The sequence below is a fragment of the Colius striatus genome, chromosome 13 (assembly GCF_028858725.1).
Source record: "Colius striatus isolate bColStr4 chromosome 13, bColStr4.1.hap1, whole genome shotgun sequence".
Taxonomy (NCBI): domain Eukaryota; kingdom Metazoa; phylum Chordata; class Aves; order Coliiformes; family Coliidae; genus Colius; species Colius striatus.
Genome location: NC_084771.1, coordinates 22800557 through 22822845, shown reverse-complemented (window position 1 = coordinate 22822845; position 22289 = coordinate 22800557). Strand labels below are relative to the sequence as shown.

Genomic DNA, 22289 nt, shown 5'->3' with positions numbered 1-22289 from the left:
CTTAGCATTTGTAAATGATACATCTTTTTCAGTGTGCCCAGTCACCTGCAATGAGGCAGGGATGCAATTCAGCTACAGTAGATAGTGGAAAACATTTCCTGGTATATCCTAAGATGTGGTCTGGCAGTCATACAGTGCAGAGGGCATAGGCCAGTCCTGCACAAGTCTGGGATAAAACACTGAAATGTACTAGCTGTGCTGAGTGCTCTCTTAGAGAGTGACATGGTCTATGTGTGTGTGTGGTTGTGCCTTTGGGCCCTGCATGTTCTTCCTTACGTGCCTCCAAGAATTCTTTATAGACACTTTTCTCCAAACAAACTCCCTGATAGTTATCCTTTTAGAGCACTGCCATTGTTTTTTTCTACTTGCAATTGTGTTTTAAGTTGCTTTTTGCTTCACATACTGAAGCCCTTACCTGTGTTCCAAGGCTTAGGGACTTAGAATGGTAAGAACAAAACTTCTATGTGTACTATGGGCCAGATGTCTATAACACAGTTTCTTTCAATTCTAGGAAAGAGGACTTTGAGCCATCTGATTTCTTCTGGCCACAAGAAGGTTTTTCAGAACCTGATTGAGGAATCTGTTGGTTGTGGGATACCCTGTCATGCGCTTCCTTCCCAGGTTATAGTCACACACATGTCTTTGCCCAAAGAGAAGCCCCCTCAATCTTGGAGAGCAGGCCCAGGAACTCCAATGAGATCTCCCAGAGCAAAAAGTGACTAAGTTTTGGTACTTGTGTGTTCCAGACAAACCAAACCCAAGAACCCAAAGAGCAGATAAAGCACCATTATGTCCTTGCTAGTTGTTCAGCAACAGCCCATCCGAAACCGGCTGCTTTTTTTCCCTGCACCGCTCTCAGCAGAGCTATTAGGGACCTGTTTTTCTTCCTATGGCTGCATTATACTGGTGATTCCTCTTTTCAAACTGAGACAAGAATAGGGTTTTTGTGACAAAAAATGGTTGAATGAGATTGTCAGCCCTATTTTGTGGTTTTGTATATCACTCCAGGATACTCCTGTTCCTTCAGCTGGCAGTTTTCTAGCACTCTTCCTATCTTGTGATTAAGTGAATAATGTTACACCTGGAAATTTTCAAGGGTAAATATATCATAACCATTACTTTTAGGTTCCAGTATAGTCTTCCTTTTATCTTGTGTTGGATTTGTTTGTCAGGCTTTTGGTAGTGTGGGGGCTAGAGGGGTGGCTTCTTTGAGAAGCTGCTAGAAGCTGCTTCCATGTAAGACAGAGCCAATGCCAGTCAGCTCTGAGACTGCCCTGCCACTGCCCAGCCCATCAGCAATGGTGGTAGAGCCTCAGGGGTAACAGATTTAAGGGAGGGAAAAACTGCTACACAACAGCAGCTGGAGAGAGGGCCGAGAGCAGTGAACTCTACAGTCATGAAGGTCAGGAAAAGAGGAGAAGAGAAGGTGCTCCAGGTGCCAAAGCAGAGGTTTCCCTGCAGCCATGGAGGCCGTGGGGGAGCAGAGACCCACCTGCATCCTGGGCACGACCCCACACCAGAGTGGCTGTATGCCTGAAGGAGGCTGTGACCCTGTGGAGAGCCTGTGCTGGAGCAGGTTCCTGGCAGGACCTCTGTCCTTGTGGAGAGGAGCCCACGCTGGATAACGGGACTTGTGACCCTGTGAGGGACCCACGCTGGAGCAGTCTGTTCCTGAGGAGCTGCACCCATGGAAGGGACCCATGCTGAGCGGCTCATGCAGAACTGCGGCCTGTGGGGAAGACTTGCATTGGAGAAGCTTGTGGTTCCATGGGAGAACCCCACAATGGGGCAGAGAGTGAGGAGTCCTGCCCTGAGGAGGAAGGCGTGGCAGAGACAACATGTGATAAACTGACCACAACCCGTCTCCCATTTCTGTGTTGCTAGGGAGAGGGAGGTAGAGAACTTGGGAGTAAAGTTGAGCCCAGGAAGAAAGGAAAATGTTTGAAGTTTTGGTTTGATTTCTCATTACCCTACTCTGATTTAATTGAAAGTAAATGAAATTAATTTTCCCAAGTCAGGTCTGTATTGCCCATGATGATAATTGCTGAGTGATTCCTTGTCCTTGCCTCAACCCATGAGCCTCTTGTTATGTTTTCTCCCCTTATCCAGCTGAAGAGGGGAGTGATAAAGCAGCTTTGGTGGGCACCTGATACCCAGCCAGGATCAATCCACCACAGTCCTTTTTTGGTGCACAATGTGTTTCTCAGACAATGGGTCTCATTTCCTAAATAACCTCAAACTCCTGAGCAAAGAAACATGGCCCTGAGTGGATGTATCGTATCCCCTAGCACCCACAAGCCTCTGGAAAGATTGAGAGATATAATGACTGTGAAAGACTGTGCTGAGAGTGTTTGGCAATGGGACATGGAAGCTCTGGGATATAAATTTAACAGCAGCCTGTTAGTGCCAGAGGATCCACTGATTGTCCTGACCTTGCCCTAACAAACCCCCTATGTACTGTGGGAGAAGGTAAGGTCTCTGTAGTGCACACAGGGAAGTGCTTGGGGAAGGCAGTGTAGCTTCCTTCTCCCATGGGAAAGGCAAACCCATTTGTGGGATTGTTTTTGCCCTGTACTTGGTGGGCAATGTGGCATGATGGGGAGACCTAGCGTGTCCCTCAAGGAGTATTAGCTTTAGGGGAAAAAGAATGTGTGCTGTGAGTTGTATGTCTGCTGATGGGAAGAAGAGAATAAATCTTTTCCTTTGCTTCCACACGTGGAGCCTTTGCTTTATTAAACTGCCTTTATCTTGACCCATGACTTTTTTCCATCTTATTTTCTCAACCCTCCCTGTCCTGCTGGGGAAAGGAGTGGTAGAGCAGCTTGGTGGGCAGCTGTCGTCCAGCTGTGGTCATCCCACCACACATCTGTATTTTTTCAATGTCCTCAGGCAAATCACACTTCTACTGCTGACTTCTGACTTGGTAGTTTGGAGTTATATTGTGTCTTGTCATGGACAACCTGTGTTGCAGTTGCTGCCCAATGCCATTGGAAAATGCTCTGAAGGAGTGTAGCATTTTCATCATTTCTCACTTAACCAACCCTGTTGCTCCTTCTTACTTGGTTTTGTTTGGCTCCGATACAAAGTAAAACATGACAGATGAATCATAACGCTCACCTTGTCCACAAAGTGTTGGAAAGATGAAGGGAAGCATATGTGCATGTTTGTGGATGACAGCAGAGTTGCAACTGGTATTTGCTGTGCTTGAGGTGTTTCTTGGTTTGTTTCAGGGGCATGTTTATGTGCACCAGCATTCTTTATAGGGCTTTAAACACATGAATATATTTTAATTGAGTTTAATTTTTAGGGTTAGGAAACAAAGCCAGTCTATATTTATATTGAAAGACAGTTCTGAGATAAGATGTGATGAGGTTAACAGGAAAAATTTCATGAAGAAAGTCCGAGGAGTTAGTTTGACAGCTCAGCATGGGTCTTTATTGGCTTGAAGAAAGAAGATGACTGCTTACTAGAGGCTGAAGTGCAGAACTTGGATAAAGTAGAGGTGATTCTGATGAGAGCTCTGAGTCAGCTTTGGTTGATGTTCTAGGAACCAGAGCCTGAAAAGTTCTGAACATTTCTAATGCCTACATATCTCTCCAGATTGTTATGTGTTCCTATTTAATGCAATTGGTATCTCATTGTATTTCTGTTTTACTCAGCTGACTGAAAACCTGGGTGAAGATCTGCACCCCTCTGTCTTTTTAGGGGTTTAGATCCAGGATATGTGTAGCAATCTTGTAGGCACTGAGGAACTGCAAGACTGAGTGGTGTGGGACAGAGCCTTAGTTAGCATAGGTAGGTTCTCTCGAGCCAATTGATGCTCATTATACCAGCTGCAGCTGTGTGCAGTAACTCTTTTGTAATGGAAGCACAGTATGCTACTGTCTCATTTCAGTTAATAACTTCTGGAAATAATGTAAGTGCCTTTTGCTGATCAGGCATACCTGACTCTTGGAAAAAATTGTGCACAATACATGGCAAATCAGGTTCCCTTTCTGTGTTGCATATTCAATAGCACAAGAAAGTATTAGTTGGAAAACACAAGAGGTGAGAATTGAGGTGTTGCTGATGAACTCTGGAGAAGCCAGAAGCCATTGTGTTGAGATGGTAGACACTGCTGTCGTGCTCATTCAGACCAGCTAGCCTGGAGCAGGGGCCCTTCTGTCCCCATCCAAATCTGTTTGCAGTCTTAATTTCAGTTCTGTTCTTTTCTCCCTCTGCAGGCCTTTTATTTTATGCTGGCAAATAAAGTGAGAGCCTCGGTTTTCCCTTTGTGCATTTGGCTCTTGAAGGAGATTGTTCACGAAGGGCAGGTGGGTAAGAGGTTGTAGGAGGTTTCTGTTGAAGATGTGTGGTGAAGTATTGGGAGACCTTGAACAACTTAAACATACTGCACGAAGTGTTCTTTTAGCAGCTGCTGTGATGCTGTGAAACCCTCTAGGTGAGAAGTGAAGAGCTCTTTGCTGCATGAGTACCTCTGGCAATGCTGTTACAGTAGTGTAATATTTATTGGGTCTGCTAGAGCCAACCCTTTTGACATCACAATTATGTGAGGCTCTTGTCTCTTCTAGAAGGTAAAGGATGTATGTTTTAACTTCTAAAGGTTTATAGACTTGGCATTTCTGGAGAAAAGCCTTGTAGAGCCTAGGGGCCTGCAAGTCCAAGGATAAATAAAGCAATAGGAATTCACTTCTCTTAGTATCCTTAAAGACAAAATGCCACGTAATAGATGGCAGTTTGTATCTCTGTTTAAGGATTCCTTTTTGTCTCTGAGGTGTGTTGGTCCCTTATTGTGGTTGCAAAATCCAAGAGTGAAAATGACTTTCTCTTTTCCAAATTACTTTGTATAGGGCCTAGGTGGACAAAACATTGGATTAGACTTGGAAGACCACATTCCTGATTTCTCTAGTGGCCCAGCAGGACAAATCACCAAGCCTTTGTTCCTCATTTATTCAGACATACAACTGGAATGCTGTCTTTGCTAAGTATTGGACTTTGCTAATAAATTATCTCTGGGAAAGCTGCGTGTTGTTAAAATGCTTCATAGTTTATGTTTACCCATTTATAATTGTAAAGTGGGTTGTACCCATACACTTAGCATTTTCCCTTTTTAACCCCTAAATGTAAGCTGAAGTTTACTTCAAAGGGAGCACTGAAAAAGCTGTTTCTGATTTTTTTTCCAGAATGCCAGTTAATGACCATGATGGCATTAGAAATGTGTCTTTACCAAATGTCTTCTTCAGTATTGCCTGAGGTCCTTTGGGCTTCCTCTATGCACATGTGGAGACAATCACTTCTTCCTGAGCACTGCAGGTACTGTGAGGAGTTATAACTCACTACTCTGTTCACAGAGAGGGACCAAAGTCACAGAACTTTGAAGAGTCTGAATTGCCTGTTAAGATGCAAGAGAGGCTCTGCTACAATCTCTGTGTTCTCTCACTCTTCCACAACTGGAGTGATTGCTTCTTCATCTTATTTCTTTATAACGCTTTTTGCTTCTGCTGTCGTTTTACATGGGGAGCTGAGGCAGGGAGAAATGGAAAGATGTAGGAAAGGTGGTGGGCTGTTCTGTGTGCATAAAGTGATTGCCCATGTTTAGCCTTACTGACTGAACTATCACACTATCCCTTTAATGCCCCCACATTAATATGCTAAGAATGTTATAGAAGGCATAACTGTAGAAATCCTTAGCTTCTGCATCTTTCTCCTGACATTGTAAGCAAAGCAGCTCATCACTAGGTAAAAGTCTGTAGTAGTGCATTTCTTCTGGTGTGCCCGTGTACCCATGGCTATTCCTTACTAGCTGAAAAGTTTACTACAAACCAGAGGTAGCTGTAGTGAGGTCCCTACTCTGTTTGGTGTTTGTGTCTCTGATATACTCCTTTTAAGGATTGGGGAGCCCCACATTTGATAACAGGATGATTTGGAAACACCTTCTGCTGGATTTATTGAGATATCGAGTCTGACTAGGGGTAGGTGTTTATTGCTTTCTGACTGCAGCCATTCTGCTTCTGATTTATAATGGTGCAAGTGTGAGGGGAATCATGTTTGTGTTCATCTGAAACCGCATCATTCTGACCTGGAGCACACCTGGTACCAGCAAGCACCTGAGTCTGCCACTGGTGGTGCTTGTGACAGCTGCTGTCAATATCAAAGGGAGGTAGCCATAGTCTACAGCCAAGCTGACCTCTCAGGGCTCCACAGGGATATTAGAAACAACTAGGCACCTGTTTGTTGTTCTAAATTGTGAAGACGCTGTGACTTGGCTCCCCAGATTGAAGAGGAAGGACATTGTGGAAGAGATATTGACATTTGTTCATTGCTTGGCTGCTTTATTTTGTAAACCAGTTTTGAACAGCAGAGGCTATATAAAATGACTGTGTAATTAACTCTGTGGAATTGGAATAGAGGGGATTATCAAAAAGAAACAACTAAGTGGCTGTAACCTGAGCTGAACAAACCTCTCATCCCCATGTTGGAAACTAGTTATGCATGATGGCCCAAATGCAGCCTGTATCTGAGCAAAGAGTTGGATAGCTACAGCCAAGGACCTTTATCCGAGAGGAAGGTAAGTGTGAGGCAGAGGTCTCAGTTGTCCTCTCCTCCTCCTACAAAACTGGCATCTGGATTTAGTCCATCTTTATCCAGCAGAGTGTAAGGGTATTTACCTTGGTGTGTTTGATACCAGTAGTAACACTGGTATAGTTAAGAACTGCTAGAGGTTGTAAGTCAGTGGACTTAAGCGCTTGCTTGGTTGCTCTGCTGGAGTGGATATTAGCTGTTGCTTGTTGTGGTGTCATAATATTTCAGCAGCAACTTGTAACTGCCTGAATTTAAGACTAATTTCTAATAACTTTAACTATTCAGGTTCATAACAGTAGAAGCTAAAAAGAGGTTTGATGACTTGGGGGTGAGATTTGTAGGGGTGGGTACGGGGAGAGAGAGAGAGAAGGAAAGAATTCCCAGGGAGACCCTCCTATACAAAGACTTGTTCCCTGCTTGTGGTTCTGTGTGCTGCTTAACAAGAGGTTTAGGGGTTTTTTTGAGGGGGAGTTATTTTCTGATAGTATTTTAATGACAAGCAGGATACACTGCTGTTAAAAACAGTATGTGCAGTTAGAAGGGTGTGGTTTTACTTCTCTGTCCCCTGCCCTCACGTGTCTGATATGGTTGGAAATGCTTATAAATTTCCTGCAAACATCCTATTCTCACTGCTGTGATAAAGCTGCAGGTTTCTTTCTGTGCGAATTGTCTTGGGTTTAGCAGCCTTTAACATCACTCTGTATGTCTCTCTTCTTCCAGTGAGCTCTACAGCATGTAATGGTTTTGAAAGGAGTTCTGTAAGTGTGAATGTGAGGCAACACCTTTCTCAAAGCAAAAAAAAAATTATCCTTTTAATTGTCTGAGGATATATCGTGCTCTATAAAAACATTACAAACTCCTAGCCTGAACCTGGTCATAGCTAATCCCTTAATGCTTATCTATACCTCGTCTTTAAGTGGAGAATTTAAGGAAGCTGAACTCTTTGCTCCCTCTTGTGGTAGATTTAGAAATGTGAAAAAAGTATGAGGAGATCCTGCCTGGAACACTGAGGGGAGCCGAGTGCCTGTCTTGCGACAGAAGTGAATGAGAGTTTTGGTATTATCTCAAATGGCACGAAGGTGAAAGGTTTTTCGAGATCAGAAAACAGCTTTTTAAAGCAAGGCTAAACGCTGTACTGGATTGTAGCTTTGAAACCTCCAGAGAATGCAGAATGGTGAAATACAGTTATATATATGCTCTGTTGACGATTTTTTTTTCCACGTGCACATAAAAGAACAGCTTAGCGCTATTTTCCTAATACTGGTTTAAGTTTTTATGCCATTTCCTGCACATCTTCCTGCCACTTGATGTATTTTTTCCTTGCTGTGTTCTTAAGCCTTGTGCAGGTCTTTAATCCAGAAGTAGAAAGCGCATTAATTTTGTGCTTTCTTAGTCTTTTTGACCTTAGAGTGTACAAACCATTTAGACAGAGGTTCAAAGATCCCTATTCCATATCTGGTTATTATGTGTATTATTACTCTAGAAATGAAAAAAGGAACAGCGATAGAGAACAAGGCTCCAGCTTACAGCAGATCACTGTAAGTTGTGGAAAGGTGCTGTGTTTCCTTGGCCTTCATAATACTGGTTTTGATATTATTTTTTTGTCTGGCAATGCTTATGCACTTACAGAGGAATTTACCTTGTGTTTGTCTTTCTAGGGGACACCATATTATTGCTGCGTGCATACATGTGGGAATGTCCAGAGCCTCCAGGACCCCCAAAATTCTGCAGTAATGAACTGGTATAGAGCCTAACCTTGAAAATACTGAGAGGCAGGTGAAGAACATCAGACAGGTGAGCAGTTACATAATAGTTACAGCTGATGGCTTGTGGTACCTAATTATAACAAAAGAGATACAGATTTAGCTCATTTGTACACAATAAGAGGTTAAGTGTTAAACAATGATCATATCATTGCCTAACTCAAAAAAACGCTGCAACCGTGTTTGGTAGGGGAAGACTCTGTTTGAATTGCCTTGTGTCAGCTGCCTCCTTTGCAGTGTTCAAATGTGTGGTCCAGGATGTAAAAAGATGTCTCAAGCAAAACAGCTGCCTGTTGAAGAAGTGTTTTGACCCTATGGACTGGCTTGGGAGCAGTGGACTGTTTTTCTTGAGCCTTCTGAGTTCCAAACTTCCTATGGAATGTTGTGAGACATCTTATTTTCCTGATGTTAGACTAGGGAAGCCACCTTTTGCCTCCAGTACTGCTAGTAGTCCTGTGAACAATATGAACTAGTGCTGTTGGCTGGATGTATCGTGAATTTGAGCAGGTGGTGGAAGGTTTTAATGTTAATGAAATACTGTCCTGGTTTCACCTGGAGTAAAGATATTTTCCTTTCTATTAGTTGGTCCAGGGCTGTGTTTTGGACTTAGGAGGAGAATAATGTTGGTAACACACTGATGGCTTAGTTATTGCTGAGCAGAGGCTGTGGGTGCACCAGGAGCTGGGAGGGAACACAGCCAGGACAGCTGACCCAAGTGAGCCACAAGCCTACTCCATACAATATGACATCACAGAATCATTATGGTTGGAAAAGATCTTTAAGATCCTTGAGTCCAGCCACTCACCTCACACTGCCAAACCCTCCGCTAAACTAAATCTTGTCCCTCAGCACCTCATCTATGCATCTTTTAAATACCTCCAGGGATGGTGACTCCACCACTTCCCTGGGTAGCCTGTTCCGGTGCTTAATAACCCTCTTGGTGAAAAGGTTCTTCCTCATGTCCAATCTAAACCTCCCCTGGTGCAAGGAAGTGAGTTTATTTCCTTGTGTCCTATCATTCATTCCTGGAGAGAAGAGATCAACCCCTATCTCACTTCAACTGCCTTTCAGACAGCTGTAGAGCGTGATTGTAACTCCTTTCAGCCTCCTCCAAGCTAAACACCCACAGTTCCTTCAGCCACTCCTCATCAGAATTGTGCTCCAGACCCTTCCCCAGCTTCATTGCCCATCTCTGAACACACTCCAGCACCTCAGTGAGGGGCCCAAAACTGAACATGGTATTTGAGATGCGACCTCACCAGCGCCAGGTACAGGGGAACAATCACTACCCTTACCTCCTGAACTTTGAGTACAGATGAAGGGGACAAGCTGTTCAGTACTTCACTAGTGAAGTTATGTGTCTGCATGGCAAAGAGCATGAGAGATGTGAGCTCAAGAGGGGAGTTGGCTGGAGGACACGGTGGCTTGGGGACATCTGGGCGTCAGTCAGTGGGTGGTGAGCAGTTGTGTTGGGCATCACTTGTTTTCTATAATCTATTATTATTTTCTTTTCCTTTTCTGTCCTATCAAGCTATCTTTGTCTCATCCTGTGAGTTTTACTCTTTTTTTTTTTCTGATTCTCCCCCATCCCACTGAGGGAGGAGTGAGTGAGTGAGTGAGTGGCTGCGTGTGGCTTAATTGTCAGCTGGAGTTAAAGCACAACAAACACTCTTGATTTTGATGTGGTTCTCTTGGCAGTTCTGATCAAAGCTGCTTTGCATTTCCCTTTGCTGTGGTTTAAAGAATTTGAGTTTGCTGAAGAAAGAGTATGTAAATATCTGTAGTTTTACTGCTGTCATACAACAAAAAATCCAAGGAAATCAATAGTTGCTTTATCTGGTTTAGAAGCTGGGCTTCAGGCCCAAAGTGCTCTAAGCTATACAAGCATCAAGTGAGCTCCCAGGACTTTTACTTTCAGAGAGTACAAGCTGTTGTAAATGTGTAACATCCTGAACTGAAACATCTTCATGTTATGTGTCAGTCAAACACGTTATCCAGGGTGCACTTAAGTGGGTAGGTGTCTCCTCTCATGTTTTTCCAAGGTGTTGCTGTCATGTTGCTAGGGATCTGCTGAGATAAATATTTTAGTAGTTTAGTGCTTAATGATGGGACATGAATCCAAACGTACGTAAGATCTACTGGAGCATTGATTGCTCAAGTAGCCCTCTTCAGCCCTTTCTTTGCATGAGGATGGATGCTTGTGCTGGGAAGTGGTGGATGAAGGATCTCACAGGGAATTGGAGCAACAAAACACAATGAAAAATGTTCTACTTAATTTAAAAAAAAAAGAGCAGCCAATGAATGAGACTGAAGTTAAATAGTTTTCTGTGAAAAACCTGGCTCATGGGTGCTGGAGGCAGGAGCTGCTGTTTGCCATTGTGGTGCGATTGTTCCAGCCAGGGTCAGTATTGCGATGTGCTAACTCAAATTTTAAGCCTCTGGGCCAAATCTGTTCCTTTGTCTTCATCCTTAAACGGCCTCAATGCTGCTGGCTCCAGGCGTTTGTACCAAAGTGCCAAATGGTTGCAAGAGTGGCCGGAAAACCCTGAGATTATGATAAATAACTGATAGCATGAGTTCCCTTTTGTATGCTTTTTGGCTTGGAGCTGTTCAGGACACACTCAGGTGCATTGCTGTCAGTAACTGCAAGGGATGTGTCTCTTTTTTTTTCTCTTTAAAATGAAAACCTTAGACCCTGATTGGATCATGTCAGTCTAGTATCAGATCCTTAATAGACATCTGGGAAACAGTACAGCTCCCGGAGTGAGTTATGTGAGGGCTGACAATGCTTTTAAAACCATCTCTGTCTTGATTCTTGGTGCCCATTTCTTTGTGAACCTTTATGTGTACTGCTCTCCTTCCTAGTATGGACAGTAACATGATTTTTGTCCCCAGAGTAGCCCTGTAAAAGGGGAAAGTGTTGTAATTATAAATGAAGCAGAGATTTATTTTTACGTGAACCATCAACATATATATTTTTTATCCTGTTAAGCTGTTTCACAGTCCTCATTAATGGACTAAACTTGCTAGTTTGTCTCTTTATCATGTTGATAGACCTGTTCAATGAAACTCTGAGAGATCAGACAATTTAGTCCTGTGGCCAGTGGCAGCTTTTCACAGCAGTGATTTCTAGCTGGGTTGTATGTGCCAAATGTCCAGGCAGTTTGTGCTTATCAGCATTCATTAAACTTTTGTTGACTTGAACCATTAATAACCTGTCAGATTAGGTAATTAGGCTGTCTCTAGTAGCCAGGGGAAATTGTTTTTCCCTAACTGATGGTATGGGTTGTGCAGTTGTGCAGATAAGCACTTGGTCAAACGGCAGTTCAGGCGATTTTTAACTGACATTGCTGATGGATGCAGAAGTAGTTCTGAGGCATGAGGAGCAGACAGCAAGAGAGAAATAGGCCCTAAGCAAAACAACTTGAGCCTTTCAGAACTCTCTCCACATAAGACACTAATTATGGTTCTAGTTCTGCAAATCTGCAGCATGTGGGAGCAACTGTGTTAATTTAAATGCTGTAGTGGTTTTCTGAATTAAAACTCATCTCAGACCTGGTCCTATCTGAAGCAGGTGTCACTTTACCTCTGTGAGCAAAGCTGGTTACAGCTAGTACCAACTGTTGCTCTGAGACTGTGCAGTGACCTTCTCTCTTTGGCACTGATGGAGTCTTGTGCCCAGGAATGCTTCAGCAGTTAGTAAATGTGGGAGAAGTCTGTTTATTCTGTTGAAGCTGGGATCCCAGTGCTTAGGTGAGTGACATTTACCTGTTTCTAGGAGCCATCAATCTTCAAGCTGAATGTTGTGGCAGCATCCATCAAACAGGCGTGTCACTTCAGTTATGTGAAGACTTTCTATCAAAATAGACAAGAAAATGAATTTCCTTGAGAAGCCATTTGGGTTCCCTATGATTAACAGCTTAACTTCTCAAAGCTTACTTCATTTGAGCCAGCTGATGATTGGTGCAGGAGTTGCAGAAGCTTCTTTATTCTGCAGCATTGGTGAGATGAATGAATTTCTGCACAGAATGGTGTTTTAAGAGTGAATCTAACTATATCCTCCCCTTGAAAAACATACTCACTTTTAGGAATTGGAATGATTGAGAGAGAAACAAGCCAACACATATACAGTGATTCCCCAGAGCTGAGTGTCCTGATACTGACAGATCCCTACAAAGGGCTGCCAGGTGGTAGCAGCAACATGTGTTCAGCTGCCCAGGCCTTCTGACTCTGGTGTCACTGAGCAGATTAGTTGTGCAGGGTGCAGGGGAGGTTCAGGACAAGGAAGGACAGAGTGGCAGAGAGATGGAATGGCCTCTGCACATAAATGTTACAGTGAATGTCTTTAGAGAGGTGATTTGCTTCTGGCTGAAACCCACCCTGCACATGCCCATCTTGTACGCCTGGCTACACAGCCTGCTTCTGTCAAGCATTGTGTCCTGAGTTCAGGTGCATTGCAGACTTGTAGACAAGACTCTTCTATCCTTTGCCAGATGAGTGCTCACTGAGACATGTGATGACCACTCCAAAGTCAAAATACTTCCTGACAGGCCAGCCCTACCCCGATACATCATGCAGGAGAAAGAAAGCTCGCTCCTCCAGCAAGAAGTTGCTGAGAATGGGCTGTGTCTCACCGGTGAGTTTCTCCCTAATGCCTCCTTGGGAGATGTACACAGGGGATTACCCAGGCCAAAACGAGGGCTGGTCCTTGCCTCACAGCTGTAGTGTTCAGGCCCTAAGGGGAGTCTGATGTTTCCTGCTCAGGTCATGGCATGTGCTTGAATTTAGCCCCTGATGGAATGGCAAAGATCTCAAACATTGCTGAAGAAATTTTGCTGAATCTCTGACTGAAAAAATAGAAGATGGGTTTAAACTTTCTCCTGTTGACTTACTGTCTAAACTTCTTAGGTAGTGGGCTCCACCACCAGCATTAAGCGGGCTCAAAGACTGGAGAGAGCTTCCAGATTAGAAGCCATCTTTATCCATCCCTCTGGAGTGGGTTGAGCCACTAACTGGTTTATGGAAGTGGCTGGATGGAGCCTGTTGAGCTTTTCACGTAAAAAATGAGAAATCGCCTTGCTTTGAAGTTCAAGTCCTCTCTCTCTTCCTTGGGAAGCTGCCCACAATTGCCTGAAACCCTTCATGTCCCTCAGCCCTTGTCTTGCTCTGACCAGTCTTGTTAACACTGTGATTCTCATGGGCTTGCTAGTAGTTGTCCTGACCTTGAGAACTTGCAAGTTCATCTGGGGAAGGATTCCTGTTTCAGGGAAGCTCTAAGTAATGTATTAGAGACCCAACAGCTGTCTGATGCATTAGTAATGCTGACTTGAGACCACTGCTGTTCTGAAAGTGCATAGAAAGGGGAGTTAAGCTTAGAGAACTCCATTGCATTTAGTTAAAACATTGACTACAGGGATGGTTTTGTTCATCAGTAAAGGGAGAGATCAGATAAATTCAGCTGGCTGAGTTTAACATCCTGAGTACAAGAAACTTGGGTCAGGGTGAACCCTAAGGTGCACAACAGCAAGGGCTGGCTTGGAAACTTTTGCTGCCAAGGTCATGGCCACGGATCAGCTACCTCCAGTTGTCAAACAGCCATGCGAGCACAGAGCCCTCTCCTCTGAGCAATGGGAGGAAGGAAGGAAGAAATAATGTTAAATAGTGTTGGCCTGAATAGGTGCTTGAGGAGTCAGGTTGTTGGCCCAGCAGAGAATGGGTTGCAGCAAATCAGGGTCCACTTTTGTAATATCATGTGGAAACTTAAGTTCTTAATTGTTTTAACTTCCAGCTGGGCAACATCTCTTCCCATTACGATTTTCCTGAGCACTACGTGTGTGAGAGAGAGAAGGAGGCCCTGTGGAGTGAGAGACACTGGCTGGAGGGTGGGGACTGGAGGGATGGCATGGGATTCTCTGTAAAACCTGCTCTGTGCTGCTAGGCGAGTGCTGGCGGTAGCTCAGCAGTGCCACGCCGGTGCCGGTGAGCTGTGAGGCCCGGGGGGCAGCGCCAGGGCTGTGAGGGATGCTGAGAGCTGGCTGTGGATTGCCCCGGGGGTTAACCCAGCGCTGCGCCCGGCTTTACGGTGGCCGCAGACGGGCGCTGGAGCCCTCGGGGAGCCTCGGCTCCCACCGTTGCTTCGGACGAGGCCGGGAGCCGGCGGTGCGGCCCCGGGCTCCTTCCCGTGTCGCCGCCGGGTGTCGCCGCCGCCCGCGCCAGGCGGGACCCTCCGTGTGCCGACAGCCGCTCGGTGCAGAGCCCCCGCGGGCCCAGAGCTGCCGGCACCCCGCGGCCCCGCCAGCTTTTGGCAGCATGAGAGAACCAGCGCTGCTGCCACCAGCCTGCTGTGGCGTTTGCGGGAGCGTTTGTCATCTCCAAACCCTTTGTTACTGTTGTCTGCAGCGTGCCGGGAAAGCAGCTGATTCAGACATCAAATATCGGTAGTAGACAAGAAGAAAACACCTAAGTAAAAGGACAGAGAGCAAGAAGGGAACTTCTGTTTCCTTCCCTATCTGAACAGCTTGTTACTCAGCCTCTGTGGACACCAGGGTGTATCTGGTTTCTACAGAAAGTTCAGGGAGTGAAAAGGCAAAAATAACTGGTCTGGTTGGAGCAGGTGTGAATCTTACATAAAATTTAGCAGGGCCATATGAATAGTTCTTACAGAAGTGACACCTTAGATTCAGAGCGAGTCCTTTGGGTATCCAACTGAACATGCACAAAGGGCAGGATTCCCTGACTCCCAGAAGCACCTGGCTGTAGATGGCACAAGAGGCTTTGCATGTGTATCAAATCCTTTTTCACAAACCTCTATGCATTTCAGGACACTACATATTTTCAAAGGTGACTGAGCCTTCAAGGTCTCAGCATCCTTTTGACCTGCTGCAGGAATCTGGGATGCTGGAGACTCGTGCCCCTGTGGTTGGTGTGAGGTAGTACTTCCAGATTGCATCACTTGTAGCTGAGCGAGGATGGTTCAGTTCCCGAGTCCTCACAGTTCACATCTCTGTTCTGTGACTTAGACTACCACTGATTCCAGGCTGTGAACATGCTGCTCTGGGGGCTGCAGTGGCCAAAGCCTCCAGTTCACAAACTGTACTGGCTGCAACAGTTATAGGGAGAACCTTTGTGACTGGTTTATCTCTGACCTCTTCAGCTGCTGCAGCTCAGCCTGGAAGTGCTTGTGAATCTGAGCCCTAAATTTGCATCAGAAAGAAACCTGAGGTTTTTAACTTGGTGCCTCCTCATTGGTGGTTAGAACAAAACAGAAATCTGGTTTTATTCCTTATTTACTTCACTGAGAACTGTTCCTATCCCATGAAGAGCAGCTTCTCTGAAAGATTTCTGTGGCTGAACTTGCCAATAGAAGGTATTTCTCTCTTCCTGTAGGCAAAACAGCAAAGTATCCCTGGAGAACAAGATGGCAGAATAGTCGCTGTCCCTTGACAGTGTTAAATTGACATTAAGGAATAGTTTCCTTTGGTTTGAACACTTGGAATGGATTCGGGGACCCCAGCAAATGGTGGTTACCCTCTCTTCTAGTTAGCAGGCTGTTTCCTTTCCCTTCAGCCTAAGGAACTACGCTAAGAGAGTCCTTGGCTACAACCAAGGTACAGTAGGATGCGATCCAATGCTCTACTGCAATTCTCTTAACTTGCAGTTTGCCACTGTTGGCACTGAGTTGACTGCCTGCAAGGCAGCTGCAAAAGGTGATCTGATGACACATGCCCTGCATGCTTTTGAAACAGCACTTTGTGCTGGGAGCTGCCTTTCTTCTTGTTAGATGTGAAATCTTGCGGTTCCTCTCAGGTGTATGGAAGATGCATTATCTTCTCTTTCAGGTGAGGATTTTAGGAAGAGAACTGGACTGATGTAGGGCCCAGATTTGGGAAACAAATCCTTCCTTCCTTCTTGGCAGGGCTCAGACCTTTTGCCACTGCAGGCTCTGAGTTATGTTTACAGTGAGACTTCAGGTAGTGCTATGGTGTGCAAACCCTTGTGTTTGCTGGTTTGACATGCAAGGAGGAATGGAGAAGACAGGAATAGTGAAGGTGGAGTAGTTTGGCACTCCACTTGTGTTTTAGCACACAGTTTGGGGAGTAGCTCTGTGAGACAGGATGCTGAACAATGTGTTTTTTCTTTATGCAGAGCCTCACTTTGCCTATTTCATTGCCCTCCATAGTTTGACAGTACTTTACAAATCACTGCTGGTTCTCTTGTCTAGTCCCCTGGCTAACTATCCATCATTTTGCTCTCCTGTCAGTGTGGTTGGGAGCTGCTGTTTCAAGTGGATTCCTGTTTCATCCTGGATAATGAAATTGTTAATAAGCTATGGAATAACAATGGAACATTGGCAAGGAGGATTATAAATGCCTTTCATCAATGCCAGTGCCTTAAGGGAATGAAGGAAATGTCTTCCAAATGCAGCAATGGCCAGAGAAGTGACTATGAGGAAAGAGCTTGTTCCCTCTCTGCAGGAAACTCTCACCAGTTAATGCAGGATTGCACCCAATATGTTCCTCTGGCTTGCTAAAATAAGCTCACACTGCATTGCTAACCCAGCTGTGAAGAGACTAGTTTGGAAGATGCTAGTTTGCATGCTGTCCCCTGAACCATCAACCACAGGTCCAGCTTCTCCTTATCTATGTGTTATGACCTGTGGACACGAGGCTGGACAAAAGTCGGGCAAAACAGACCTAGACTGTCTGATCCAGTAGCAGTTCTGCAGCGTTGGTTTTAGGTCAGAACCAGATACTTTACTAGAAAGGCACAGAGAAGTGTTTAACATGTGACTCAAGGAGTTTTCTGTGAGGGAAAATCCTGGAGAGAAATTCAAGACACCAGTGAATTATCACTATGTTGTCTCGTCTGGGAATTGGGGTTCTCTGTGCTTTTGAGTGAAATGAGATTCTCCTGGGCTGATCATAGTCTCAGAGGTGCATGTAAAACTCACTAGAGCTATTTTGGCTGTTTTTTCCTGTTTTCTCCATTTCCACTGTGCATTGTCAGAAACTCCTCTCAACCTACTGCTCAGCCAGGTCTCTTGCAGAGCTTTGGAGGAGAAGCTAAAAACATTCTAGGGCTCCTGAGATTAAGACTGAACCTAGAACCTGATCCTTAAGTGTTCAAGGTGAAGAAGATACAAAAGATGGACACTTCTTGGTGCTTTGGTGTACTTTTCCTATAGCTTGTGTCTCAATCTGATTGGAAGAAGACAACAGGGTCGGTCATGGCATTTCTATGGCATGAGATTCAACAAGGCCAAGTGCAAAGCCCTACATCTGGGTCAGGGCAGCCCCAGTTATCAATACAGGCTGGGAGGTGAAGGGATTAAGAGCAGCCCGATAAGCAGGACTAGGAGATGAAAAGTTTGACGTGAGCCAGCAACATGTGCTCATAGCCCAGAAAGCCAACCATATCCTGTGCTGCATCAAAAGCAGCGTGGCCAGCAGGTTGAGGGAGGGGATTGTGCCCCTCTGCTTTGCTCTGGTGAGACCCCACCTGGAGTCCTTTCTTCAGTTCTGGGGCTCCCAGCAGAAGGACATTGAGCTGTTGAAGCAAGCCAGAGGAGGCCATGAAGGTGGTGAGAGGGCTGGAGCCCATCTCCTGTGAAAATGGTGTGAGAGTTGGAGTTGTTCAGCTTGGAGAAGGGAAGGCTCCAGAAAGACCTTACAGTAGCCTTCCAGTCCCCCTCCCGCCCAGAAGGGGGCTTGTAAGAGAGATGGAGACAAGCTTTTTAGCAGAACCTGTTGCAACAGGACAAAAGGTATATGTTTTTCAATTGAAAGGGGGTAGATTTAGGCTAGATATAAGGAAGAAATTATTTATGTTGAGGTTGGTGAGGCCCTAGCACAAGCTGCCCAGAGAGGACAACCTTGGCTTTTTGCTGAGAGTTTGTGTTGTGGCAAAAGCGCCACCCTCCAATTCACGCCGCTTGGAGTGTCCTGCAGCATCCCATATCGAGTGCCAGAGCATAACGAAGCATTGATCAACTCTCCTCTCCAGCACAACCTGCCCTTATACACTGACATCCTGAAATTATTGATTAGCCTGAGGTCCAGCTGATCTTGTGCTGAGAGCCGGTTTTGTCCATGAACATCAATTCACAGAGCCTTCCTGCTATTTGGGAACAAGAGCCACCACACTTCTCTGGATACTGATTTTTTTTTTACCATGTGCAGCAACCAGGAGCCATGCAAAGCTTTGCTCATCTTGTAGGATACCTGGATGTGTGGGAACCCAGGATGGCCCAGCATCATTTTGGAGCAGAATTTGAATTTCTTCCTGAAACCTTCTAAAACAACAACAACTTCAGTGTTCCTGTTCAGTGCCCCAGCTGCTTCTTGTACTTTCTTTATCCTGGAATGATCATTTTGTGTTGGCCTGATATACATTGTAGATAGGGCAGTTGAAATGTGATTTCTTTGCTTCCATAGCCTGCCCATGAGTAATAAAATTTCCTGTACTTTCCTGTAGCTGTGAACTTGTGATACACATTGGAGTCAGCTTCACTTGCTCCTATTGGAAGATCATATTAGATCTGAAATCTAATCTGTATATAAAGATTTTTGTGTTTGTTATGAGTTTGGGCATGTAGGGCCTGTTGCTACTGAAGGTACACTTTTTTGCCTTCTCTGTGTCCCCCGAGCAATAGGTGCAGATTTTTCTACTTTGCATCAAAACGACCTCCCTCTGTCTTTATTCCTGCCCAGAACTTCAGCATAATTAAGAGACCATGCCCACAAAACATTCCTTGTGTCTGATGTGATGGGAGAGGAATCCAGAAATTGTGTTGATACCCACAGAACATGGGATTTAACAAGAGTCCTCCAGTGAAGACAGCAGGCTTTGGACTAAGTAAGAGCATGTGATTATTTACATGCTGAGAGGAGCGTGTTGATCTGGGTTGTTTCCAGTCACAATTGCAACAATGTCCTCATCTCTTATCAGTTTGCTATAGATGCTCCAAAATGCATCATTCTAAAATATCCCAGATTCAGGTGTGTCAGTTGTGTGTGAAGCTTGTAGTGCCGTTCAGCTGCTGCAGAGCTAAAAGAACACCCATAAAATGTCAACAGGAAAATGTATCCTGGTCTTGTGACGGTATTTCACATACAATTCTCTGCGTACCTTAGTTTTGCACTTTTCATATCTCGTCAGAGACTCTCACACATGCTGTTTCAGAAGCATAGAATGAAATATAAGGGGAAAGGACTTATCTCTTAGTTTAGAGAGAGATTTATTATCCTAGTCTGTTTATATTAAATTGCATTATTGCTCTCTCTTCTCTATTGATTACCTTCTGGAGTGTGTCTAAAGTAAGCAATTGCCATGGTCTTCCAGCTCACTGACATCTGAAAAAGAGGGGATTCAATCAGCCTCATTTCAGGCTCTTTTGCTTAAATATATTTAAGGAATTTTATAACTTCTTTATTTCCCCTCTGCCCTTAAGTTCATCTATTTATATATAACTGTGCCTGCTTGCATTGTGTATGATGATAATCCTATGCAATGTGGTTTTTTTCACTATAGGCAGAAAATGTGCAGCTGACGAATTGCTTAGACTTGTGCAAAAAGAACAGACAATTTCGGAATGATTACAGCTTCCAAGAGCTCCACTGCATGTATGTAATCACTCCAGTTACACAGATCTTGATAAGGCTTGTCTGTAATTCTACTTCTTAATGGCTCTAAACCACACTACACCTTGAAATCTCGTTATCTATGTACCATGGTATCCAAAAGTCTTTGTTATACTTCTGGAAAGAAAACCAACAGCTATGCCAGGTGTATAGGCAGGTCTCCTGTTACTATTTTAATCTCAAGCTTTGAACATTAATATAGTTCTTAAAATCTGGAGAAGCATGACAAAGAATTTTGTCTTCTGCTTTTTGTTGAGTTGATATGTCCTTCTGTATTGATTACATGGAGTTTATTTCTCTCTGTTTTAGCTCTGATTAGTTGGGTATGCTTAAGTAAATCTTCTAAAAGCATGTCTTTGCAATTTCCTGCAATGGGAGTATTGCTATTGACTTGGTTGGAGACTGGGCACGGAATGAGGCTTGGAGGCAGTCTCTAATTTCTAGGCATTCGTGCAGCAGAGATTAGTTAGAACACGTTGCCCAGGATCCATGCATGGGTACCCTCAGTCACTAAGGGGAGCTATCCTGTAATGGAAGGGAGTTATGAAAAGGGGAAAATGGAGCTAACATTGATGCTGAGAGAAAAAAAATCTAACTGTGGTCTAGATGTTTGGGTTTTTTTCTGGGAATCTCTCTTACACTGCAGTCCCTTTGATATCAGGATGCCAGCAACCCCTTCAGCCTGCAGGAGGGCGACAAGAGCTCACTGGGGCTGGACCTAGCTTGATGAAGGCCAAATGTCCCTGCTGTTAGTTGCATGTGACTTTGGAACAGGCTTCAGACCTGTTTCCCGTGTGCATAGCGACAGGAGTTCATACCTGAATTTTTTCTTTGCACCTTGCCTAGACATTTATACCTGTGAACAGGGAGTGTTGAACTGCCACCAAGGAAAAAAGGAGAACTCTTATTTGGAAGAATTTCATAGTCACTTTGTTACCAGCAGAGATGAAGACATAAAGGCTGTGGCAAAGGAGAGTCAAAGCTATAGATTTTCTTGAGCTTCTTGAAAATGATCAGACAGAACTCTTCCCCAATGCAGAGCACTGCTGGCATGTCATTGGTATGTTGTCTGTATTCATCAACTAAAAGATTTGCCCTAGGCAGCCAAGTGGCACAGGAGGGATACATAGGCCTCAACCCTTGCATCTCTGCTAGTTCCCCTCCTTGTCACCCTGGGAATTTTATGACATGTCATTTTCTGTCAGCTTCTTTTCTCCTTAGGGAGCGCTGAGGCAAATAATTAATTTAGCTTGGTTTGGAAAATGTCATTTTGCTATCTGGATAAACGAGCCTGGCTGCTGTATCCCTCTGAGCCATTCAGGCTGCTTCACTCACAGCACCCCCAGTGCCTTCTGGACTTGAATTTTTTATGATTTGTCTGAATGTCTTGCATTATCTTTTATTTATTTTACCTCTTTGCTTTTATTCTCATTTGTTCACAGCTGATAACTTCAATCTTGCCAGTTATCAGTGCCTGCTATTTGAGCGTTCATATGCCTCTAGAGCTCCTTATAGCTTTGCATCAGTCTGTATTGTCCTTCTTTTGTGCTCAAGGAAAAATCACTTAATGAGTCACGTCCTTATCGTTGAGCCCAAAAGAGTCCTTGCACATAGTTGTATACCACAGAACCTGCAAACCACTTGTCTCTGTCAGCCCTGAGAGTCTTGTGCAGTTCTCGTTTCCAGTTAGTTCTCAGTTTTCAGCTGTTTTCAGCTCAGAAATAAGAAGAACTTGCATCTCACAAAATCATGATCTCATGTTGAGAATGGCCCCCTTGACTCTTTAGCACTGCAAAAGTGCAATGCCCAAGTCTTGACCTTGCTCAAAAGAAAAAAGAGCTAAGTTTTCACATGAAGATCCATGAACACTTTGTACATTTTCTGCACTCCTGCAGTTTCGCTCGGTGGCTTGGGAGGCAATTCAGCAGGTGGTACCACTAAAAGAGTAACCTTCACTCATGGAAGATGACACACAGGAGATAAGGAAGAAGAGAGAAAGGAGCAGGCTGAGGAAGAGGTTGGTACTAGATATGGAAACCAGAGGGGAGTTTATAGACAGCTTTTAATATCAGTACTGGTTTAGGTAACATCATTGAAAGAGTGAGAAGGTGGATGGGATTAGGAGCCGGTGTCTGAGAATCACTAGGTGAAACAGAAGTCTTAGGTCCTGTGAATTTAGAGGATGAGGACTTTTGTAAATACATACTATTTGCACTGGATCTGCTCTAGATCTCTTCCCTGTGCCAACGGGATCTCATCCAATGGCTTTAGCAACTCACTAAATGGATTTTTGGCCCTGCTGGTC

The 22289-nt window shown here is 44.5% G+C and overlaps 1 long non-coding RNA gene across 1 annotated transcript; it reads left to right on the top strand.

Annotated features, from left to right (window-relative positions):
• The first annotated feature begins 5227 nt into the window (after positions 1 to 5227).
• Positions 5228 to 19961, top strand: LOC133626625 (uncharacterized). The gene is made up of 3 exons (XR_009819686.1): positions 5228 to 5313; positions 8241 to 8376; positions 19875 to 19961. It is a non-coding gene; the product is annotated as an uncharacterized LOC133626625 (long non-coding RNA).
• The last annotated feature ends 2328 nt before the right edge of the window (positions 19962 to 22289 follow it).